We start from the raw sequence: 26,807 nt of genomic DNA on the forward strand, positions 1-26,807 counted from the left end.
GAGACTCGCTCGAGGGCCGAGACCCGAGGACGTAGAGCATCGACATCTAACCAAGCTTGCGCGTTAAAGGGGGGGTACCTGAGCATCGCGACTCAGGGCTCCTACCGGCTCTCCAGCCCTCACCCTCTGGCTTTGTCCATGGCATCGCGCCCGGGAAAACCAGCGACGACTGAGACTCGCTCGAGGGCCGGGACCCGAGGACGTAGAGCATCGACATCTAACCAAGCTTGCGCGTTAAAGGGGGGGGGTACCTGAGCATCGCGACTCAGGGCTCCTACCGGCTCTCCAGCCCTCACCCTCTGGCTTTGTCCATGGCATCGCGCCCTGGCAAACCAGCGACGGCTGAGACTAGCTCGAGGGCCAGGACCCGAGGACGTAGAGCATCAGCATCTGGCCAAATTTGCAGGAACACATCACAAGTTAAGGCCCAGTGCCAGGCACAACCCGCCTTGAGGTAGGGCCCCGTGAGTCCCGCGCTGGCTCACGGGTGCCCAGATACAACTCCTCATGCCCTACCGTGCTGGCCACGTGTCAGGGCAGGGCTGTACACGCCCCGGGGGCTCCTCCCGGAGGGGAGCCCCCTCCCACGCACCAGTGGAAGCACCATGCTCCGTGCTGGCTGACGACACTGCCGAGGAGCGTCTATGCCCGTACACATACGGAAGCGCTATGCTCCACGCTGGTGATAAACAACTGAGGGTGGCCCCGGCCGCATCAACCTCAGGGAGCCCCGAGCTCAGTGTCTGGCCTCATCGCAACGCCTCCCCTCGGGAGCTCCACGCGAGGGGGCTGGGCACGAGGGATGCGCCTGAGTCATGCCCAGGCGTACGCCACCCAGCCAGGCCCCTCGGGTCTGGTTCGTCGGGCGTCTCTCTATTGGAAATATGCCCTAGAAGCAATAATAAAAGGATTATTATTATATTTCCTTGTTCATGATAATTGTCTTTTATTCATGCTATAATCGTATTATCCAAAAATCGTAATACACGTGTGAATACTTAGACCACAACATGTCCCTAGTGAGCCTCTAGTTGACTAGCTCGTTGATCAACAGATAGTCATGGATTCCTGACTATGGCCATTGGATGTCATTGATAACGGGATCACATCATTAGGAGAATGATGTGATGGACAAGACCCAATCCTAAGCATACCACAAGATCGTGTAGTTCCTTTTGCTAGAGCTTTCCTATGTCAAGTATCTCTTCCTTAGACCATGAGATCGTGTAACTCCCGGATACCATAGCAGTGCTTTGGGTGTACCAAACGTCACAACGTAACTGGGTGACTATAAAGGTGCACTACTGGTATCTCCGAAAGTGTCTGTTGGGTTGACACGGATCGAGACTGGGATTTGTCACTCCGTATAACGGAGAGGTATCACTGGGCCCACTCGGTAGTGCATCATCATAATGAGCTCAAAGTGACCAAGTGTCTGGTCACGTGATCATGCATTACGATACGATTAAAGTGACTTGCCGGCAACGAGATTGAACGAGGTATTGGGATACCGATGATCGAATCTTGGGCAAGTAACATACCATCTAACAAAGGGAATAGTATACGGGGTTGCTTGAATCCTCGACATCATGGTTCATCCGATGAGATCATCGAGGAGTATGTGGAGCCAACATGGGTATCCAGATCCCGCTGTTGGTTATTGACCGGAGAGCCGTCTCGGTTATGTCTGCATGTCTCCCGAACCCGTAGGGTCTACACACTTAAGGTTCGGTGACGCTAGGGTTGTATGAATATGAGTATGCAGCAAACCGAATGTTGTTCGGAGTCCCGGATGAGATCCGGGACGTCACGAGGAGTTCCGAAATGGTCCGGAGGTAAAGAATTATATATAGGAAGTGCTGTTTCGGCCATCGGGAAAGTTTCAGGGTCACCCGGTATTGTACCGGGACCACCGGAAGGGTCCCGGGGGTCCACCGGGTGGGGCCACCTATCCTGGAGGGCCCCGTGGGCTGAAGTGGGAGGGGAAACAGTCCCTAGTGGGTGGGTGCCCCCCTCCCCTTTGGCCCCCCCTGCGCCTAGGGTTGAAAACCCTAGGGTGGGGACGCACCCCACTTGCCTTGGGGGGCACTCCACCCCCCTGGCCGCCGCCCCCCTTGGGAGATTGGATCTCCTAGGGCCGGCGCCCCCCCGGGGGCCTATATAAAGGAGGGGGGAGGGAGGGCAGCCGGACCCTGTGTCTTGGCGCCTCCCTCCTCCTGCTACACCTCTTCCTCCTCCCGCAGTAGCTTGGCGAAGCCCTGCTGGAGTCCTGCTGCATCCACCACCACGCCGTTGTGCTGCTGGATCTTCATCAACCTCTCCTTCCCCCTTGCTGGATCAAGATGGAGGAGACGTCACGCTAACCGTACGTGTGTTGAACGCGGAGGTGCCGTCCGTTCGGCGCTAGGATCTCCGGTGATAGGATCACGACGAGAACGACTACCTCAACCCCGTTCTCTTGAACGCTTCCGCATGCGAGCTACAAAGTGGTATGTAGATGCATCTCTCTCCTTTCACTCGTTGCTTAGATGAACTCATAGATGGATCTTGGTGAAACTGTAGGAATTTTTTTATTTTCTGCAACGTTCCCCAACAGTGGCATCATGAGCTAGGTCTATGCGTAGTTCTCTATTGCACGAGTAGAACACAATTTTGTTGTGGGTGTAGATCTTGTCAACTTGCTTGCCGCTACTAGTCTTATTTTGCTTCAGCGGTATTGTGGGATGAAGCGGCCCTGACCGACCTTACACGTACGCTTACGTGAGACAGGTTCCACCGACTGACATGCACTAGTTGCATAAGGTGGCTAGCGGGTGTCTGTCTCTCCCACTTTAGTTGGAGCAGATTTGACGAAAAGGGTCCTTATGAAGGGTAAATAGAAGTTGACAATATCACGTTGTGGTTATTCGTAGGTAAGAAAACATTCTTGCTAGAACCCAATTGCAGCCACGTAAAAGATGCAACAACAATTAGAGGATGTCTAACTTGTTTTTGCAGCAATTGTCATGTGATGTGATATGGCCAGAAGTTGGGATGAATGATGAATGATATATTGTGATGTATGAGACCATGTTCTTGTAATAGGAATCACGACTTGCATGTCGATGAGTATGACAACCGGCAAGAGCCATAGGAGTTGTCTTTATTTTTTTATGACCTGCGTGTCATTGAAGAACGCCATGTAAATTACTTTACTTTATTGCTAAACGCGTTAGCCATAGAAGTAGAAGTAGTCGTTGGCATGACAACTTCATGAAGACACGATGATGGAGATCATGATGATGGAGATCATGGTGTCATGCCGGTGACGAAGATGATCATGGAGCCCCGAAGATGGAGATCAAAGGAGCTATATGATATTGGCCATATCATGTCACTATTATATAATTGGATGTGATGTTTATTATGTTTATGCATCTTGTTTACTTAGAACGACGGTAGTAAATAAGATGATCCCTTATAATGATTTCAAGAAAGTGTTCCCCCTAACTGTGCGCCGTTGCTAAAGTTCGTCGTTTCGAAGCACCATGTGATGATTGGGTGTGATAGATCCTTACGTTCACATACAACGGTTGTAAGACAATTTTACACATGCAAAACACTTAGGGTTAACTTGACGAGCCTAGCATGTACAGACATGGCCTCGGAACATAGAGACCGAAAGGTCGATCATGAGTCGTATGGAAGATACGATCAACATAGAGATGTTCACCGATGATGACTAGTCCGTCTCACGTGATGATCGGACACGGCCTAGTCGACTCGGATCGTGTAACACTTAGATGACTAGAGGGATTTACATCTGAGTGGGAGTTCATTAAATAATTTGATTAGATGAACTTAATTATCATGAACTTAGTCTAAAGTCTTTGCAAAATATGTCTTGTAGATCAAATGGCCAACGCTCATGTCAACATGAACTTCAACGCGTTCCTAGAGAAAACCAAGCTGAAAGATGATGGCAGCAACTATTCGGACTGGGTACGGAACCTGAGGATCATCCTCATAGCAGCCAAGAAAGATTATGTCCTAGAAGCACCGCTAGGTGAAGCACCAATCCCAGAGAACCAAGACGTTATGAACACTTGGCAGTCACGTGCTGATGATTACTCCCTCGTTCAGTGCGGCATGCTTTACAGCTTAGAACCGGGGCTCCAAAAGCATTTTGAGTGACACGGAGCATATGAGATGTTCGAGGACCTGAAAATGGTTTTTCCAGCTCATGCCCGGGTCGAGAGATATGAAGTCTCCGACAAGTTCTACAGTTGTAAAATGGAGGAAAACAGTTCTGTCAGTGAGCACATACTCAAAATGTCTGGGTTGCACAACTACCTGTCCCAGCTGGAGATCAACCTCCCGGACGAGGCGGTCATTGACAAAATCCTCCAGTCGCTCCCACCGAGCTACATGAGCTTTGTGTTGAACTACAATATGCAGGGGATGGTGAAGACCATTCCTGAAGTATTTTCAATGCTGAAGTCAGCAGAGGTTGAAATCAAGAAAGAACATCAAGTGTTGATGGTCAAATAAGACCACTAAGTTCAAGAAGGGCAAGGGTAAGAAGAACTTCAAGAAGGACGGCAAAGATGTTGCCGCGTCCGGTAAGCCAGTTACTGGGAAGAAGTCAAAGAATGGACCCAAGCCTGAGACTGAGTGCTTTTATTGCAAAGGGAAAGGTCACTGGAAGTGGAACTGCCCCAAATACTTAGCGGACAAGAAGGCCGGCAACACTAAAGGTATATTTGATATACATGTAATTGATGTGTACCTTACCAGCACTCGTAGTAACTCCTGGGTATTTGATACTGGTGCCGTTGCTCATATTTGTAACTCACAGCAGGAGCTGCGGAATAAGCGGAGACTGGCGAAGGACGAGGTGAGGATGCGTGTCGGGAATGGTTCCAAGGTCGATGTGATCGCCGTCGGCACGCTACCTCTACATTTCCCTACGGGATTAGTTTTAAACCTCAATAATTGTTATTTAGTGCTAAGTTTGAGCATGAACATTGTATCTGGGTCTCGTTTGATGCGAGATGGCTACTCATTTAAATCCGAGAATAACGGTTGTTCTATTTATATGAGAGATATGTTTTATGGTCATGCCCCGATGGTCAATGGTTTATTCTTAATGAATCTCAAACGTAATGTTACACATATTCATAGTGTGAATACCAAAAGATGTAAAGTTGATAACGATAGTCCCACATACTTGTGTCACTGCCACCTTGGTCACATTGGTGTCAAGCGCATGAAGAAGCTCCATGCTGATGAACTTTTAGAGTCTCTCGATTATGAATCATTTGACACATGCGAACCATGCCTCATGGGCAAAATGACCAAGACTCCGTTCTTCGGAACAATGGAGCGAGCAACCAACTTATTGGAAATCATGCATAATGATGTGTGTGGTCCAATGAGCGTTGAGGCTCGCGGAGGATATCGTTATGTTCTCACTCTCACTGATGACTTACGTAGATATGGGTATGTCTACTTGATGAAACACAAGTCTGAGACCTTTGAAAAGTTCAAGGAATTTCAGAATGAAGTAGAAAATCAACGTGACCGAAAGATAAAATTCTTACGATCAGATCATGGAGGAGAATATTTAAGTCACGAATTTGGTACACACTTAAGAAAATGTGGAATCGTTTCACAACTCACGCCGCCTGGAACACCTTAGCGTAACGGTGTGTCCGAACGTCGTAATCGCACTCTTTTGGATATGGTGCGATCTATGATGTCTCTTACCGATTTACCGCTATCATTTTGGGGATACGCTCTAGAGACAGCTACATTCACTTTAAATAGGGAACCGTCTAAATCCGTTGAGATGACACCGTATGAATTATGGTTTGGGAAGAAACCTAAGCTGTCGTTTCTAAAAGTTTGGGGATGTGATGCTTATGTCAAGAAACTTCAACCTGAAAAGCTCGAACCCAAGTCGGAAAAATGCGTCTTCATAGGATACCCTAAGGAAACCATTGGGTAAACCTTCTACCTTAGATCCGAAGGCAAGATCTTTGTTGCCAAGAACGGATCCTTTCTGGAAAAGGAGTTTCTCTCGAAAGGAGTAAGTGGGAGGAAAGTAGAACTCGATGAAGTACTACCTCTTGAACAGGAAAGTAGTGCAGCTCAGGAAAATGTTCCTGTGGTGCCTACACCGATTGGAGAGGAAATTAATGATGATGATCATGGTACTTCGGATCAAGTTGCTACTGAACTTCGTACGTCCACAAGGACACGTTCCACACCAGAGTGGTATGGCAACCATGTCCTGGAAATCATGTTGTTAGACAACGGTGAACCTTCGAACTATGAAGAAGTGATGGCGGGCCCAGATTCCAACAAATGGCTAGAAGCCATGCAATCCGAGATAGAATCCATGTATGAAAACAAAGTATGGACTTTGACTGACTTGCCCGATGATCGGCGAGTGATAGAAAACAAATGGATCTTTAAGAAGAAGACGGACGCGGATGGTAATGTCACCATCTATAAAGCTCAACTTGTCGCTAAGGGTTATCGGCAAGTTCAAGGGATTGACTACGATGAGACTTTCTCTCCCGTAGCGAAGCTTAAGTCCGTTCGAATCATGTTAGCAATTGCCGCATACTATGATTATGAGATATGGCAGATGGACGTCAAAATGGCATTCCTTAACGGTTATCTTAAGGAAGAGCTGTATATGATGCAGCCGGAAGGTTTTGTCGATCCTAAGAACACTAACAAAGTATGCAAGCTCCAGCGATCCATTTATGGGCTGGTGCAAGCATCTCGGAGTTGGAACATTCGCTTTGATGAGATGATCAAAGTGTTTGGGTTTATGCAGACTTATGGAGAAGCCTCCGTTTACAAGAAAGTGAGTGGGAGCTCTGTAGCATTTCTCATATTGTATGTAGATGACATACTTTTGATGGGAAATGATATAGAATTCTTGGACAGCATTAAGGCCTACTTGAATAAGTGTTTTTCAATGAAGGACCTTGGAGAAGCTGCTTACATATTAGGCATCAAAATCTATAGGGATAGATCGAGACGCCTCATAGGTCTTTCACAAAGCACATACCTTGATAAGATTTTGAAGAAGTTCAAAATGGATCAGTCCAAGAAAGGGTTCTTGCTTGTATTGCAAGGTGTGAGATTGAGCTCGGCTCAATGCCCGACCACGGAAAAGATAAAGAAGAGATGAGCGTCATCCCCTATGCCTCAGCCATAGGATCTATTATGTATGCCATGCTGTGTACCAGACCTGATGTAAACTTTGCCGTAAGTTTGGTAGGAAGGTACCAAAGTAATCCCGGCAAGGAACACTGGACAGCGGTCAAGAATATCATGAAGTACCTGAAAAGGACAAAGGACACGTTCCTCGTTTATGGAGGTGACGAAGAGCTCGTTGTAAAGGGTTACGTCGATGCTAGCTTCGACACAGATCTGGATGACTCTAAGTCACAAACCGGATACGTGTATATGTTGAATGGTGGGGCAGTAAGCTGGTGCAGCTGCAAGTAGAGTGTCGTGGCGGGATCTACATGTGAAGCGGAGTACATGGCAGCCTCGGAGGCAGCGCATGAAGCAATTTGGGTGAAGGAGTTCATCACCGACCTAGGAGTCATACCCAATGCGTCGGGGCCGATCAAACTCTTCTGTGACAACACTGGAGCTATTGCCCTTGCCAAGGAGCCCAGGTTTCACAAGAAGACCAGGCACATCAAGCGTCGTTTCAACTCCATCCGTGAAAATGTTCAAGATGGAGACATAGATATTTGCAAAGTACATACGTATCTGAATGTCGCAGATCCGTTGACTAAACCTCTTCCGCGAGCAAAACATGATCAACACCAGAACTCTATGGGTGTTCGATTCATCACAATATAACTAGATTATTGACTCTAGTGCAAGTGGGAGACTGTTGGAAATATGCCCTAGAGGCAATAATAAAAGGATTATTATTATATTTCCTTGTTCATGATAATTGTCTTTTATTCATGCTATAATTGTATTATCTGGAAATCGTAATACACGTGTGAATACTTAGACCACAACATGTCCCTAGTGAGCCTCTAGTTGACTAGCTCGTTGATCAACAGATAGTCATGGTTTCCTGACTATGGACATTGGATGTCGTTGATAATGGGATCACATCATTAGGAGAATGACGTGATGGACAAGACCCAATCCTAAGCATAGCACAAGATTGTCTAGTTCGTTTTGCTAGAGCTTTTCCTATGTCAAGTATCTCTTCCTTAGACCATGAGATCGTGTAACTCCCGGATACCGTAGGAGTGCTTTGGGTGTACCAAACGTCACAACGTAACTGGGTGACTATAAAGGTGCACTACAGGTATCTTCGAAAGTGTGTGTTTTGTTGACACGGATCGAGACTGGGATTTGTCACTCCGTATAACGGAGAGGTATGACTGGGCCCACTCGGTAGTGCATCATCATAATGAGCTCAAAGTGACAAAGTGTCTGGTCACGGGATCATGCATTACGGTACGAGTAAAGTGACTTGTCGGCAATGAGATTGAACGAGGTATTGGGATACCGACGATCGAATCTCGGGCAAGTAACATACCGTCTGACAAAGGGAATAGTATACGGGGTTGCTTGAATCCTCGACATCGTGGTTCATCCGATGAGATCATCGAGGAGCATGTGGGAGCCAACATGGGTATCCAGATCCCGCTGTTGGTTATTGACCAGAGAGCCGTCTCGGTTATGTCTGCATGTCTCCTGAACCCGTAGGGTCTACACACTTAATGTTTGGTGACGCTAGGGTTGTATGAATATGAGTATGCAGCAAACCGAATGTTGTTCGGAGTCCCGGATGAGATCCCGGACGTCATGAGGAGTTCTGGAATGGTACGGAGGTAAAGAATTATATATAGGAAGTGTTGTTTCGGCCATCGGGAAAGTTTCGGGGTCACCTGGTATTGTACCGGGACCACCGGAAGGGTCCCGGGGGTCCACCGGGTGGGGCCACCTATCCCGGAGGGCCCCGTGGGCTGAAGTGGGAGGGGAACCAGCCCCTAGTGGGCTGGTGCGCCCCCCCCCCTTGGGGCCCCCCTGCGCCTAGGGTTGAAAACCCTAGGGTGGGGGCGCACCCCACTTGCCTTGGGGGGCACTCCACCCCCCCGGCCGCCGCCCCCCCTTGGGAGATTGGATCTCCCAGGGCCGACGCCCCCCCTGGGGGCCTATATAAAGGAGGGGGGAGGGAGGGCAGCCGCACCCTGTGTCTTGGAGCCTCCCTCCCCCTGCTACACCTCTTCCTCCTCCCGCAGTAGCTTGGCGAAGCCCTGCCGGAGTCTTGCTGCATCCACCACCACGCCGCTGTGCTGCTGGATCTTCATCAACCTATCCTTCCCCCTTGCTGGATCAAGACGGAAGAGACGTCACGCTGACCGTACGTGTGTTGAACATGGAGGGGCCATCCGTTCAGCGCTAGGATCTCCGGTGATAGGATCACGACGAGAACGACTACCTCAACCCCGTTCTCTTGAACGCTTCCGCACGCGATCTACAAAGTGGTATATAGATGCATCTCTCTCCTTTCACTTGTTGCTTAGATGAACTCATAGATGGATCTTGGTGAAACCGTAGGAATTTTTTTTATTTTCTGCAACGTTCCCCAACACTCTCCCCGAGTGGAGCCAAGGTACGAAGGCCGTTTGAGCGTCAAGGGGGACTCCTGATCATCGCGACTCAGGAGCCTAACTGGTCATGTAGCCCCTCACTCCTTAGTTCCAAAAGGCTAACGGCAGTTGAGATATGCGCGGGGCCGGACTCTGCAGACATAGAATGATAGGTTCACCCACACATCTCACCTCCCTACTTGTTGTTCGTGCACCAAGGGGGACTCCTGAGCATCGCGACTCAGGAGCCTAACTTGTCACGTAGCCCCTCACTCCTTGGTTCCATCCTAGTTTCCGGTCGGGGCTAACGGCGGCTGAGGTATGCGTGGGGCCGGGCTCTGCCGGCGTAGAACATAAGAAAGTAGGAAGAGCGCAAATTTCAAGGAATTCAAAAGCAAATATTACAGTCCATAACTGTTATCACGACACCAAACACAAGTTTAAATGCCTCCCCGAGGCATGATGCATGTTGCAGAAGCTGAAAGCAAGACAGGAGCCGCGACGGAGTCATTTGTTGGCGGCGGAGCTGCGCGGAGTGGGTTCGCCTCGTGGAGCTGCAGGACCGGCAGCGCCTCGCTTCGGCTTGGTGCTGCAGGCCCGGAACTTCGACAGCAGAGCCTCCGCGCGACCCTTCACGGCCTCAGCAGTGGCTGTGCCAAGCTCGCCGCTCGCTGGCTCCAGCAGGCTGTCGAGGTCGACGTTGGGGTCGTGAAGATAGACGTGGGTAAGGACCCGCATCACTGCTGCAGAAGACAGGACGCGCGCCTCGGCCTCAGCCGTAGGGCCAAGGCCAAGGGTGACATCTTCAAGAGCACGGACCATGAAGGGGAGCAGCTTGGCGGGGCCGTCCTTGGCGCCGGCCAGCGGGCTTTCCAGGCCGCTGTCGTAGAGTGACTTCAGCAAGCCGTGAACCTTCACCTCCATCTTCGTGAAGGCCTCGCGGTCCTCGGCAAGGACCCGCGCCTTGTCGTCCAGCTCGGCCTTCCACGCCTCCAACTCCTGCTCCAGTGCGCGCAGGCGCTCATGGCGCTTGTTAAGCTTGGCGTCTCGGTCCTTGATGGCCGCCTCGCGAGCCTTCAGGTCTTATTCCTTCTCTTGGCGGATGCGGACCTCCTCGGCAAGCTGGTCCCACAAGCCCTACAGTTCACTCTCTAGCGCCTTGCAGGGACCTCGGGCATCAGCCGCCTCTCCCAAGGCAACGTCTCGAGTGGCCTTCGCCTTGAGGACGGCCTACTTCTCCTCGTCGCAGGCCGTCGAGGCCTGAACCAGTGTAGCTCGAATAGAAGCGTCAGAGCGAATCCAGCCAAAAGCCAGCTCCAAGCGCCCGGACACCAAGTGAGTGTCGGCGCCCAGAAGATCTTGCCGCAGCCGGTCCAGTTCGGCAGCAGCGCGATCCAAGACGGTAGAAGGAGTCGAAGAGACAGCAGTTGGTGGAGTAGGAGGAGAGGACGGCAGCGTAACCACAGGATCCTGAGGCAGGACCTGTTGCGCCCCAACAGTTGTGGCGATGGCATCAGGCAAGGATACCTCAGGAGTCGCTTGGGCCATGGGGGCTGAGCTCGCCCCAGCCAGCTCCACCAGGCCTCACGAGGACGACCGGGCAGGAGAGGCCCGTGCCTTGCAGCCACCTCCCTTCGTGGGCAGAGGTGCTGCCCTAGACGGAACCTCAGGAGCCCCCTTCAGTTTCTTTGCCGCAGGCGCCAGCCTAGCCAACAGATACATACATCAAGCCTTAACGACAAAGCAAGGAACAAGCCAAGAATTGAGCACTTACTCGTCGCCGCTCGCAAGCCCGAGCAACCTCCGGCCGTACTTGAAGCCCGAGAGCCGGCTGCTTGGATCAGCCTCGAGAGGTTCGGAAGCAGGAGGCATGTCTGCGGATCACCTCGGAGCCGGGGCAGACCCAAGGGGGACCAGCCCAGACCTGGCCTTCTTTGAGATCGGAGGCAAGCTCCCGCCGCCTTGCTCGTCATCATCCACGTCGTCGCTCGGCGAGAGGCAGAGTGCGCGGGATCTGCGCCGAGGGAGAGGCGCTCTCGACTCCCCGTCGGTAGCCTCGGAGTCAGGCCCCCCTTCCCGCTCCTCTTCTTCCTCCTCTTCGCTGGAGTCGTCGGAGGACACGTTCACCATCGCCTGGGCCGCCGGGTCCTCGGGAGCCACCGCGGGCACGGGCCCGTCCCCATTGAAGACGGGCATGGAGTCCACCACTTTCTCCCAAGCATCTCGAAGAAACAGGGGTACAGGGGCGCCCTCCAGCCTCGCCACGCCCCCTCCGACCAAAGATTGGAGGACCGCGGCCTGAGCTTCGTCAGCCAAAACTTCAGGGCTCAGGCGGGGCCTCCACAGTGGGAGCGAGTACTTGCGAAGCGGGGCCACCTGGTGCTCCAGGAACTCCCTCAGGAGCGACGCGCCAGTCAGCTTCGCCGTCACCATGTTCCCCGGCCTCAGATCCACGTCCATCTCCTCCAACACCAGCTTCGCACGGGGGTCCACGAGTTCCACGCGAGACCAATCATCGGAGCTCGTGGGCTGCTCCGTGGGCAGAATCAACCAAGGGTGGATGCGCCCAGCATCCACCATGACCCACTTGCTCCTGAAGCCCTCAATCCTCCTCCCGGGCTTCGAGATGGCGTTGGAGCCACCATACGCGACGAAGCTCACGCACGCGGAGAGAGGACCGCGAGAGAGCTGGAGGGAGAAGTAGTGGCGCAGCAAGGCCACCGAAGGCTGCACCCCGACGTGAGCCTCGCAATAGTATGCGAAGATCACCAGAAGAAGGACAGAGTTGGGGTGGAGGTGCAGAGCTTGCAGGTCGTAATGTCGGAGGACAGAGAAGAACAACTCAGAAAAAGGAGGTACCAGACCGGAAGCAATGGCGCTTATGAAGAGCGGGTAGAAGGTGCTCCCTTGGGCCTTAGGAGGGGCGGAGCCGGACTTGAACACCTTCGCCCCGTAGATGCCTTGTACCGCCACCATCCGGCGCATCCGAGCAAGGCTCGCCTCCGACACGTTCGGCGAGTCCAAGGCGGGCGAATACCAAGCTTTGGCCGGGGTCTGGCGAGGCGCCATGACTTGCTAGGGTGCGCAGTCGAAGTAGATCTGAAGATTTCGGAGGCAGAGAGGAAGGGCGCAAGAAAGGGGATCTGGGCAATGACCGGAGGAAGCAAGGGAAGCAAAGCCTAGGAAGATGCCGCTCTTTTGCCGATTCACGCAGTTGCTGTGGCACCCACATCCAATCAACCGCCACGCGGCGCCCGAGGCCGCAGGCTATTAGGGCCCGTGGCGCTTCGCACTTGCCCCTTCGCCTCTCTGCTCAGCTAAGTTTGGGCGTGCCTTGGGCCCAGGGGCTACTATCGGCATTCTGGGAACGGGGGTCCCCAGACTTGCCTGCCTGCGGCCTGTGGCGTGGCTCAGGGGGTGGCCCAGCATGGCCCATATTCATCAACACAAGCTCAAGACCCTCGCGAGGGGCCAAGCCTCGCGGTGTGGACAACAGGGAACCTCCTCAGGCCTGGCCTCATCAGGCTGGCTCGCGAGGAGGTGGAGCGATCAAGGCGGGGTACCTCACAAGGTGCCCATGACGCAAGCCATGACGACCAAGGGCGCCAGGCGGGTGCCAGCCTGCGCAGTGTCCTTCTTTCCTCTTTGGTGTATAGGGAGCAAGCGCAGGCGAGAGCATCAAGCAAAGGCATCCATTTCTGTGCAACAAGACCAAGACCAGCAGAACGGCAGGATGGAGGTCATCGTGGAGCCCAAGCCGGCGTCACCACCAGAGCCTTTGGTAGGCGAGGACCAACTTTAGTCAGGATAAGTGTACTAGATGTTCGCCTTCAAAATGGCCAATTGTTGGCACCCTTCCCGCTCAATATTTGGGAAGAGGCCCAGGGCCTTTGCCTATAAATAGGACTAGCCACCCACCAGGTAGAGGCATCTAGCTATATATCTAGAGATTGATCCAGAGAGTGACTGAACTCCCCCTAGTAGTTCTTCGCACCAGTCAAGAACAGACCCTCGCGAGGCTGCTCTTCCTTGTACTGTTCATCATCAGCCCAAGAGGCAATCCACCACACCACACACTGGAGTAGGGTATTACACCACAATGGTGGCCTGAACTAGTATAAACTCTGTGTCTCTTGTATTGTTTCTTTGATTGCTTCGATCATAGCGAGGCGGTGAGGTGCAGGTAGGCAGAGGGCGAAATCTCCGCGCGCACCTCAGTGTTCGAATCTAGAGGGTCTGCCGAACCCCGAAATCCGACACCATCAGCCTAAGACGCACAGATCGGGACCCCCTACCCGAGATCCGCCGGTTTTGACACCGACATTGGTGCTTTCATTGAGAGTTCCTTTGTGTCGTCGCTTCAAGGCTTGATGGCGTCTTCAATCGTCAACAACACAGTCCAGGGTGAGACTTTTCTCCCCGGACAGATCTTTGTGTTTGGCGGCTTCGCACTGCGGGCCAATTCGCTTGGTCATCTGGAGCAGATTGACAGCTACGCCCCTGGCCACCAGATCAGGTTCGGAAACTTGAACTACACGGCAGATATTCGCGGAGACTTGATCTTCAACGGATTCGGCCCTGTGCCAGGAACGCCGCACAGTCACGACGAGCACGGCCTAGACCTCCTGTTGGACAATGCTTGGAATAGCATCCCTGCAATAGCCCAGGATCTAAATTTGGAACAGGTTGCGTTGCCCGAGGACGGAGGGATGGACCCCGCCCCACAGGCCGCACGCTCATCTGTGGTGGAGCTGAACACAGGTCATGTCTCTCTGGAGGCCTGTAACCCTGGGCCCCCGGACTCAGATCCGGTTTTTGGCTCACATCCGCACACTCTCGAGCTAGCTGAGCCAGATTGGTCTCCGGTAATGGAGTTTACCGCTGCGGACATCTTTTAGCACTCGCCTTTTGGCGACATGCTGAACTCATTGAAGTCTCTCTCTTTGTCAGGAGGTTCTGGGCCGAACTATGCCCGGCTTGAGTGGGAAGCAGGCGACGAAGGAATTCACTGCCCACCCACCACCCACTTTGTCGCCACGATCGATGATTTAACCGACATGCTCGACTTCGACTTCGGAGACATCGATGGTGTGGACGACGATGCAGGAGTCGTACAGGAGCCACCGCTCATAGGACGGTGGACAGCCACCTCTTCATATGATATATACATGGTGGACACTCTGAAAGAAACCAATGGCGAGGAGGCAACGGAGGATAACCCCTCCAAGAAGAAAGCAAAGCATGGGCGTCGCCCGCGCCGCTCCAAGCCCCGCCAAGGCAATACTGGCACCGGAGACGACGATGAATACAACCCCGATCAGCCTACCTTCAAGCAGGCCGGACCAGCTATGGTGGGATATTTGGAAATGGACGACTATACACCCCCCTCCGAAGACGAGGTAAGCCTCGGCAATGACGAATTCGGCGTGCCTGAAGACCCAATGGAACAAGTTCGCTTTAAGCGACGACTCATAGCCACGGCAACAAGTCTGCAAAGGAAGCAAGAGCAGCTTCAAGCTGATCGAGATTTGCTAGCGGATAGGTGGACCAAGATCCTGGCCGCCTAAACGTACGGATTCGACCGCCCTAGCAAAGGGCATACGAGGCACAACTAGCTACCTCAACCTAAGAAGGAGAACCAAAGGCACACAACACTACAAAAAAAAGACACATCCATGACATTTTGGGCCAAACGAATTTTTTTTCTGTCATACATATGACACTTCTATGACGATAATTGTGACAAAACCCGGTATCATCATAGATGTGGTGGGCTCCTACTTCTATGGCAAAAAATCATGACAGAAAATGGGCTTTTCGTCCTGCGCGGGCCAGAGACGCAGCTGCTGACATTCTTTGGGCCGTCCATGACGGAAAAAACCATGGTAGAAGCGAGGGGGATGAAAATTTTGGGGAGTTGTCGGTTACGGGGGGAGGTCGGGGGCCGGGCGATGCGCGTTTCTCTAGTACACGTACGCGTGTGTGTGCGACGCGTTGCTCTAACTGAACCCGAGCGAGGCGTTGGGCTCTAACTGAACCTGAGCGATTGCACTGCAGGCTACGCGTTACTGAACCCGAGCGATCGATCGATGGCTGTTAACTGAACTCGATGGAGCGATTCCTTCGCTACTGCTGCTAACTGAAGCCGATCGATTGGATGAACAGTGAGCGTTGCGGGGTGTTTGGATGAACAGTGAGCGGTGGCGTTGCCTCTGGATCAACAGGACCCCGTGGTGTGGAGGGCTGGATGAACAGTAGACGGTGGAGGGGTGGCCATGGAGGGGTGGTTGAACAGGACCCCGTGGTGTGGAGGGCGGATGAACAGTAGACGGTGGAGGGCTGGATGAACAGTAGATGTTGGAGGGGTGGTTGAACAGTAACTGGTGGAGTAGCGCATGGTGGAGGCTGGATGAATAGGAGCCCGTGGAGGCTGGAGGAAGTCGACGGTAGCCCATGGAGGCTAGAGGAGGTAAACGGTGGAGATGAACAGTATCCCGTGGAGGCCTGTTTTGTGGTACGCCACACCCCTCCCGTTGAACAGGACCTCTGTTTCGACCGTAGGAGGTCCGTTTCCTCCGTTTTGCGGTACGCCACACCCCTCCCGATCAACATGACCCCCGTTTCGACCATAGGAGGCATGTTTGCTCTGTTTTGTGGTACGCCACACTCCTCTCGATCAACAGGACCCCGTTTCGAACGTAGGAGGTCCGTTTCCTCCATTGTGCGGTACGCCAGGCCTCGTTTCCATCGCTTGTTCCATCCAAGCCCTCCCGATGAACACGACCACGCATTTCGTTCCGACCCAGCCAGTTGACTCCCCATTAACACGACGACGATGCTGTTTCTCCGCTCCGACCCAACCATGTACGTATGCGCGAGTAGGCGTTCGAGACCCTGCCCGTATGTACGTACGTGGTCGTATTTTCTTTCTTGCACCCTCGCCGCTGTACGTACGTGTACATGCTACGTGCCCGCCTCTACTACGACACGTGCGCGCCTCTACATGACCAGTATGTACGTACACGTTCGCGACCAGAATGACAATGCTACGTACACTTCGACCAGGTGGGTCCCGACTGTCAGGCATTTCCTTGCCTGCGAAGATGTAGCTGGTGGGTCCCAGCAGTCAGGGGGGCGAATCGTTTTTTTTGCCCGGACGCACTTCCTTGCGTGCGAAGATGTAGCTGGTGGGTCCCGGCAGTCAGGGGGTGAATCGTTATTTTTTGCCCGGACGCACTTCCTTGTGTGCGAAGATGTAGCTGATGGGTCCCAACAGTCAGGGGGGCGAATCTTTTTTTTGCCCGGATGCAATTCCTTGCATGCGAAGGTGCAGCTGGTGGGTCCCAGCAGTCAGGGGGAAATGTATTTTTCGCGAAATACGGTGGCCCATCCGGTGGGTCCCCGCTGTCAGGTGGAGGAATAATTATTTTCCGCGTAATAAGGAGGCACTTCCTTGCTACGGCTGTGGACCCAGTTGTCAGCCTCTCCACATACAGTCCACGTCCGATGGAAGTCGTTCCTTGACCACGTTGACCACCCCGCACCGAGAGCACCAGGGCGGTGGACGACGGTGAGGCCTAGGAAGGGGACGACGGGGAGCCGGGGAAGACGTGACAGTGTAAGCTCGCACGGAGAGGAGTATGAGGGTTCACTGGTTCGGCTGTGGTGTGAGGCTGCCGTCGCTGTAGGGCCTGGACAGTGGTGGGAATAGTAGGGGGCGGTGAGGCCACCGCAGCAGCACATCCGGCCACGGGAAGCAGGAGCATGCAGCACGACCGGCACTGCTTTGGGCGGCTGGAGCAAGAAGACCACAGGTTGAAGAAGCACTACGGCCGTTGGATGGACATCGTACGGTCACTGGAGCTAGAATCATTTATATTGACTAAGTTAACAAAGCCCTCCGTCCCCGTAGACTTAGTAGGCCCACAAGTCAGCCTCCCACAAAGGTGCGTCCCAGCTAGCAAGGGGGCTATTCATTTTTTTGTGCGTAATAAGGAGGCACGTCCGGTGGGTCTGAGCTGACAGCAGGGGGAATGTTTTTTTCGCGAAATACGGTGGCCCGTCGGGTGGGTCCCAGCAGTCAGGGGCGAACGTTTTTTTTTTGCGAAATACTGGTGGCCCGTCCGGTGGGTCCCTGGTGTCAGGTGGAGGAATAATTATTTTCCGCGTAATAAGGAGGCACTTCCTTGCGGCTGCTGTGGACCCAGCTGTCAGCCTCTTCACGTACAGTATTCTTCTGATGGAATTCGGTCATTGACCACATTGACCATGCCACGTCGAGAGCACCACGGCGGTGGATGACGGCGGGGCCTAGGAAGGGGACGACGCGGAGCTGGGGAAGACGTGGCAGTGGATGCCCACACGGAGAGGAGTACGAGGGTTCACTGGTTCGGCTGCGCTGCCGTCGCCGCAGAATAACAGGGGGTGTGGGTGAGTGGAGTGGAGGGATGGCCTGGCCAGTGGTGGGAGTAGAATGGAGGCGGTGAGGCCTCTGCCGCAGCACAGCCGGCCACGGGAGGTAGGAGCAGGCAGCACGACCGGCGCTGCTTTGGTCGGCTGGAGTAAGAAGACCAGATGTTGAAGAAGCACTATGGCTGTTGGATGGACATCGTATGGTCAGTCGACCTAGAATCGTGCATATATTGACTAAGTTGACAAAGCCCTTCGTCCCCGTCAACTTAGTAGGCCCCGTCAACTTAGTGGACCTCGTATGGGGAGTATTCTTTTTTGGGCGTAATAAGGAGGCACTTCCTTGTGTGCGAAGATATAGCTGGTGGGTCCGAGCTGTCAGCGGCGGTAACGTTTTTTCCACGAAATACAGAGGCCCTTTCGGTGGGTCCCAGATGTCAGGTGGAGGAATCATTATTTTGCGCGTAATAACGAGGCATTTCCTTGCATGCGGCTGTGGACCCAGTTGTCAGCCTCTCCACGTACAGTCCACTTCAGATGCATGTCGGTCGTTGACCACGTTGACCACGCCACGCCGAGAGCACCAGGTCGGTGGATGACGGCAAGGCCTAGGAAGGGAACGACACGGAGGCAGGGAAGACTCGGCAGTTGTTTACCACGCGGAGGGGAGTTCGACTGTATGAGGGTTTACTGGTTCGTCTGCCCTCGCCGGAGAATAACAGCAGGTGTGGGACTGTGGGTGAGTAGAGGGATGGCTAGGCCCGCGATGGGAGTACGGTGGGGCGGTGAGGCCTGCACGGCAGCACAGCCGGCCGTGTGGAGGAGGGAGCAGGCAGTCCCGCTGGCGCTTGTTTGAGCAGCAGCAGCAGGAACAGCAGAGATTGAAGAAGCACGACGGCCGTTGATTGGACATCCAACAGTATACATGCCATCTGTGGAAAGCCTCAAATCTGTGGAAAATAGCATACAGCCCATCTGCCATTTGCTAATTCTTACCAGTTTTTTTGGAGCCCATATTCTTTTTGTATGCATTACAACCCATATTGTGGCCACGGTTAGAAAATTATACGAAATTTTGCATATGTCGGTGCGGTTTGAACTGTTTTTAATCCCGAAATTTGGAGTCACATTCAGACTGATTTTAAAAATAAATGTATATCAATATAAAATCCAATAAATTGTCCACGCATAAAAATCAATGCAATTTAAAATCACAAAATAAAAAAAAGATACTTGAAACTAATTGTCAGTTTGATGTGTTTTAAAAATGTACAACCCATTTCTCATTACTGATAGGCCATTTTCTTGGCCAGCCGAATGAAGCTCTCCTCGTCTTGAAAGATTTGCAGCCCAACAGGCCTGATAAAGCGACTTACTTGGCAAATCACAAAAAAGCTGGGCTAGCCATTTTCAGAAAGAAAAAACAACTACTGGGTTGGTTTGTGGTAAACATAAAAGAAAAAGGCTGTCTAGACAGGCCAGAGTGTCCCGCACAGCCCAGTTGACACCCTTCTTCCATCTCAAAAACAAATTAGATAAATGCCACTCCAATTATGGCGATTCATAAAAATGCCACTGCAATTTCCAAACTTTGAAAAATGCCACTGCAATTTTTGCAAACTTTGAAAACCGCCACTCCAGACTTCGAAAAATGCCACTAGAAATGGCATGAAATGGCATTTTTCAAAGTTTGGAAATTACAGTGGCATTTCTCGGAGGAATTTATCAAATTAACCCAAAACAAAAATAAATGGGCGAGCTACTGGGTCCCTGGTGTCAGCCGCTCGTTGTGCAATTCTCTTGTTTATTGACTACGTTGACAATGGCATGGGACCCAGATGTCAGAAATCCACTAGGAGGAGCCATTTTTTATTGGCTTGAAATAAGGAAGCAGTTGCTTGCGTACTACCATGACCTTGGCGGGTCCCTGCTGTCATCCTCTCCACGTACAATCATCTCCTGATTGTGTACGCGTCAACTTGCTAGGCCCACAAGTCAGCCTCTAAACCCGTGGAGGACAAATACAACCCATTTAAAAAAATAACAGCCCATTCCATACGTTCAAATGGAAAGTTCAACATTCAGAGCAAAGTAACAGGTCTGATCCACATATAGAGTACTGAACTTCCACCTTGACAACCATCATAGCCAAGTTAACTATCTACTCCCACTAGACAAGTACTAACTTACTCTTAGCTAACTAGACGATGTCGGCCGCCATCTGTGGTACATGCTAAACGCCGGCACCGGCGTCCTGCGCCTCGCCTTGGACTTGCCAGAGGTGCGATAGGGCGCGTTGCTCGCGCGCGTTGGCCCTTTCCATGCCGGCGTGGTCCACCGAAGCTTCGGCTTCCAAGTGGGAAACCCACTTGACGAGCTGGTAGTAAGAATCAACGTCACGAACGCGTGCGTGCCCGACAGCCTCCAGGGCTATTTGCCGGGCGCCAGCCTCCACGTAGTCGGCCAAGTTGCGGGCGCTCTGCTCGTGACTCAGAGCATTGGTGTGCTGCTGCTCCATGTCTCGCTTGCGGCGCAAATCGGCGATACGCTGCTCCTCCGCCAGGCGGTCGCGCTCCAACAATAACTGCTCCTCCACCATGCGGTCGTGCTCCAACAACTCCTTAATCTGTGCATTGCCATCTAAAGACAGATAGAATGCCTCCTCCCTCTGTCTGCCTTCCGGTGAAAAACCGAACACTAGTTCCAGCGGTGACCGCCTCCGGCGTCGCCTACCACGGACGGGCGGGGGCATGGCGGACGTGGCGAGCGTGTGACACTCCAAAATTTTTCTTTGTGGTTTTGTTTTCAGGAAAAATCTTTCTTGGATTTAGTTTCTCCTGAGAGGAAAAACCTTTTTGGTTTTTGGGCTTTTATTTGGTTTTGATCCTTTCTTAATTTTACCATGTCTCCTATGGTAAAATTATCTCAAAAACCACTCATTCCACTTTGGTTCAACCCAAACTTTCTGTCCAAACTAATAAAATCCATTTTTGGATTTTATTCCAATTATTTCTCCTCCCAAAATAATTCTGTCTTTTCTTTTGAGCCTAGGTGATTTGCAAAGCAAGTACCCTAATGCTTTTGATTTTTGACCTCAACTCAACACCCCTGGATAGTCCCTTGTACCCACAACCTAGAACCATCTTGATCCACTCTTCTTCTTCTCAAATATTTCAAATTCCACCCTCTGCAAGTTTGGACCAGATTTGCCAAATTTGATGAAATTCATATCTACACTCCTCTAGAAATTCCACCAAAATTCAGGCCACCTCTACCTGCAATGAGAGACCACTCCACCAAAAACCAGCTCAAGGAAAAATCCCTACACACTAGAATCATTCTGTCGAATACCTTGCATGCACCAGTACTGTTCACTTTAAGTAAATTCAGAAGATCAGTGTCGATCTCCGTCAGTAACTTCAGTCACGAGTCCACAGTGCCCTTGGCACATTGCTCGCAGCCTATCCCTCTTGTCCGGAGCTTCACACGAGCACTTGGCGCGTTCCTGGCGTCGGTGGCGCCCTGGCCCACCTGCGCCGGCGTGCTTTGCGGCGGCTGCACCACCGTAACGGACGACAGGGGGCAAAACTGCGGCGCAACGCCGTTCGGCGCCGCCCAAGCGTCCTGGTGGCTCCGCGTGGCCACCTCCTTGCCAATGCACGCATGCGGCACCATCGTCGTGGCTTGGCACACGCAGAGCGCGCTCTCTGCTGCTGACGGGCCGTGTGGCCGTTCCGTCGAGGGCAGACCGTAACCAGCCCTCCTGTGCTGAGTTGGACACGGGAATGGCTCCAATACTCCTCCTAGGCGATGCTCAAGCTCCTAAGCAGACTGTCCAGCCACAGCGCCACCGTAATCAACTCGCCAGACTTATCCGTTCACGGCAACCGACCCGGGCCGGCTATATATAGCACCCCGAGCTTGCTCTCGCCTCCGCACGACTCCACCACCTCAGCAGACCCCGCCTAGCCACTGGAGGGGCCTCGAGGGGCCTTTCTTCCTCGACTCCGGCCACCTCCGTCCGCCTCGGGCTCCGGCATCGTTCTCTCCGCTCTCTCCGGTGAGATCCATGACCATCCGAACCGCCGTCCGCCGGAGCAAGGGCCGCCGTCGACATGGTGCTCGCGGACGACCTCTGCCACCACCCACAGATGTGGAAGGGCACACTGATCACGAAGGTACACCCCGATCACCTTACCTCGCCGTGGATCGCCGCCGGCGACCACCGCACCTCTCGGTGCCGTCGCGCTCTATTTTCCCTCGTTTGAAAATTCAAACCTGACGGGTGGAGCCCGTCTGTCAGTCTCTCATCCATTTCTTTTAAACGAAACGTTATCTGGACTTTTCCGCAGAACCCCCTGGAAACTTTCTGTTTCATCACAGATGGGTCCTTGGACCAAAACTCTTATAACTTTTAATCGGAAAAGTATTTTTGATCAATTCTTTTTCTGTTCTCTTTAGATTTTTGTCTAGTTTTTTATAAGATTTATTTGTGAATTTATTGGGAATATTTTCTGTACACTCGCGGTATTTACGTTACGTGCATATTTTTTTCTTATACCGTAGATTCCAGAGGAAGCGACGGAGGTGCAAACTTCGCACAGTTAGACTCCGACTACTCTGAACCAGGAAAGCATGTTTGAACTCTTGATATGATGAGTGTTGTTGCATGTTTGCATTGTAGCATGGTCATGGCATGTTTAGGAACATCACTTTAATATTATGTTTCATGCACATAATCGGAAAGTAAGTTTCGGAAAGCATTATGTTGTTGGATACATATTTGCATAGCCATGTGTTGGCATGAGGATGGGTAAGATGGCAATGTTGTGACATGCCAGGCTTAGGCCAGTCCTTTTGACAGCAGTGTCAACATGATCAAATCATATTCCCTTCATTTCCTTCCTGTGCTGCCACATGTTTTCCGCAAGGGATATGGCATAGTAAGTTGCAACCATTTTCCTGGTACACACCAAGTAGAGAGGCCGGGATGAGGGTTCCATGGCCCTGGATTAAAGCCCGTCATCCGGTCAGGGGGCATGGGTGTTTCCGGTTGGGAGCGAGAGGGGGGCACCCCTTAGAGCGCGCGTATAGAAATTTGATCCCATGCTATTCGAGGTTGTGGCCTCCCCGTCTCAAAGTTTTTCTTCGACGTTGTCCAGGGTGATTCCTGGCATCATGAGGTGAAATGGGTGTGTACTAGCTAAATGTGTTTCTACTGAAATACCGTAAACGGAACTAGTCCTTCGTGACTACGGAAATCCGTTGGCTGTGGTCAGTTCACCCAAACTCTGCAGTGTCTCAAATCCTTCAATTATCTTGTACTTTGTTCAATATTAATCTTATCTTGTCAGGTATCAGCCTCAGTGACAAAACTCCGGTGGGATTTATGTGTGATAAATCCGGTTAAAAGATTATTCTTGTGGATGGACTAATCTTGTTATTCACATTCATTACAAGCCCTGTCTGTGATGTCGCTCAGACGTCCGACGGTGGCATACCTGTTATTTATTTTTGTTATAGGCCCTGTCTGTGATGTCGCTCAGACGTCTGACGGCGGCATATCTGTTATTTACATTTGTTGCAAGTCCTGTCGGCGATGTCGCTCAGACGTCCGACGGTGGCATTTCTTTTACAGCCCTTTTTGGTGATGTCGCTCAGACGTCCGATTGTGGCATTTCTTTTAAAGCCCTGTCTGTGATGTCGCTCAGACGTCCGACTGTGGTATTTCTTTTAAAGCCCTTTATGTGATGTCGCCCAGACGTCCGACTGTGGCATTTCTTTTAAGCCCTCTATGTGATGTCGCCCAGACGTCCGGCGGTGGCATTTCTTTTACAGCCCTTTATGTGATGTCGCTTAGACGTCCGACTGTGGCATTTCTTTTAAAGCCCTGTCTGTGATGTCGCTCAGACGTCCGACTGTGGTATTTCTTCTAAAGCCCTTTATGTGATGTCGCCTAGATGTCCGACTGTGGCATTTCTTTTAAGCCCTCTATGTGATGTCGCCCAGACGTCCGACTGTGGCATTTCTTTTAAGCCCTTTATGTGGTGTCGCTCAGACGCCCGACTGTGGCATTTCTTTTAAAAGCCCTTTATGTGGTGTCGCTTAGATGCCCGACTACGGCATGCATTTTACTTATTTACCTTTCGAGGTGTCGCTCCAGACACCCGATCGGTTTTCAATTATTTATTTTATTTATCAAGTCCGGCAAATCTTACCATTGTTATATGAGCATTATTCTTTATTCACGACGCATTCATGCATTCATTGATTATATCTTTTGTCCGAACTGTCTTGCGAGTACTTTCAAAGTACTCACCTGGCTTGTTGATTTGGCCAGATGTTGATGAAGGCGATCTCATGGATGAAGAGTTTGATAGCGAGTCTGACGCCTAGAGGAGTCCCAGTCAGTCCCGTGCGATCCTATCTTGGTCATTGTATTATCCGCTTCCGCAACCAGAAATAAATTCATCGAGCCTCACCTTGACGCTCGATGTGCTGCCAGTAGAAGTCAAGTTATCCGCCACCACGTTTCCTCGAGCTAGTAGCATACCACCACACCCCTGTGTCATAACCGCCCATATGTAAGATATTGGCGAGTTTGTCATAAATTGTTGAGCAGCCTCAGCTCAACCCTGTAATATATTTGATGCTACTGGTTCTCTGTTTATCAAGCGTTGTCTACCAGAAAGGATGACTTTTCCTATACTGGGATTAAAAGATCGGTTTTATCAATAATCATTTTATTGAAAAACCGGTCATGACAGACTTGGTAACCAGAGCCAGGCTGACTGTAGGAAGCCACTAGGTGCGATCGCTAATTGGTTATTAGCATGATAGAGTTATTCATGTTTTTACAAGTGTAGACATTTTTCTGACAGTCAGCATAAAATTTTATGATCTGATCACTCAGAATTTTTGCCTACTTTTGTAGATGACCGACAACGACTGCGAGTCTAAAATGTTCGCCAACGTGCCTGAGGGGTTCGTCAAACTCCTCTCCTTCATCGTTCAGGTCGCAATGGGGCCATCCGTTCGCCCAGTCTTCAAGCTTTATCCACACAAGATCAACGACAGTCTGACTATGCACCAGGCCGCAGTGCAGTTTAGGGGAGGCCATGCTGAAATACGCCGCCTCCGCTTCATGGGGAGAGCCATGCCTACAGGAAGGCATGCTATGCAGATGGCTGCCCGCGAGACGATAGCCCGTCCTCGGGATGTTATTCCTGCAATGAAGACCCGTCGCTACCGCTACCTTCCATGCCATGTGCCTTACACCTGTCACTACTCTTTCTCTTGCCCCAGAGGAGAGCGAGACGAAGCCTTTGAGATGCTTGTCGAGTACCTCCGAGCCCTGGAGGCAGCATTCGACTGCATGGTGGATGACCTCGTAGCTGCACGCATGGACTCAGTTCATGGCTGTGCTGCTAACAGGAGGGAACTCCTGCACACCGCTCCACCACTGACTTTTGTGTCATCCGCAGCCTCTCACTCACCTACCATACTCGCCTCTGCTCGTCGTCTGCCTACCACAGAGGAGTTTAACCAGGCTATTGCACCCACTCCCGTCCGCTCTGCACCACTTGTTGCACCCACTCCCATACGTGCTACTCCACCTATTCCACCCACTCGTATTCGTGTTATCCCGCCTACGGCACCTGCTCCATCAGCTCAGCACAATGTTTCTCGTCTGGAACCTATTAGCGAGGAGGAAGTTGATTCCCCAGCATCTCTGCGTCTCACCCTTCGGCAGGCCAAGGGAGATCCTCACCATCTCCGACTGAGTACGCGTAGACGCCATGCGATGTATCGACTTGTGTAACATGTTTATATGTACATAGGTTGCGAGTAGTAGCCTGTTTGCACATCATGTAGGATCTGGAGGAGTGTACTAGTTTAAATAACATGTCAGGATTATGTACGCATATCCTGAGTGATGTAATGTATAATTATGCCCGCGTGTAAGATATGCATTAGTCCTTCTCCGCACGCAATCGTGTGTTTCCAAAAATATCCTGGAGTTTAAAAATGTTCCTTGTGTGTGATTTTATTGACTTTTGCGACTCTCTTTCTTGTCTCACGAGTTCACAAAATATATCCCCAGAGTGAAAGATGTCTCATCCTTGGACGCGCTCCATGCCAACTCAGCTAGAAGAAAATTATGGCACACCGCAAAACCACAATTTCACTCAGGGTCAGACAAGTCAACAGGACAGTGAAACAGCTTTTACACAAGTTTGTCGTTTGTACGAATAGAGTCAACAGCAACACCAGGAAATGATGAACCAATTCATCAATATGGGAAGTAACCGTGGTCAGCATCAACCGCAATCCAAATTATCTGAGTTACAAAAGACGCGTCCTCCAACAATTTCTCATACTGACAAGCCTCTTGAGGCCGAGGACTGGCTTCGAGACATGGAGAGAAAATTAATTATCGCATAGTGTTCAGACCGTGAAAAAGTACTATATGCACCACATTATCTCACAGGTGCAGCTGCATCGTGGTGGGAAAACTTCCTGCACATGCACCCCAACGAAAATGAAATCACCTGGGAAAATTTCAAAGAAGGTTTTCGTGGGGCACATATTCCTAAGAGCGTCATGAAAATCAAGAAGAAAGAATTTGATGAACTCAAGCAAAGGGCCATGACAGTGTCAGAATACAACAGCCAATTCACTCTGCTATCTCTCTATGCCAATGAAGAACGCATGACCAAGAGCAAGAAGATGGAAAATTTCTTGGAAGGCCTGGCACCCGCCCTT

This window comes from Triticum aestivum, chromosome 6B (assembly GCF_018294505.1).
Source record: "Triticum aestivum cultivar Chinese Spring chromosome 6B, IWGSC CS RefSeq v2.1, whole genome shotgun sequence".
NCBI classification, from domain to species: Eukaryota; Viridiplantae; Streptophyta; class Magnoliopsida; order Poales; family Poaceae; genus Triticum; species Triticum aestivum.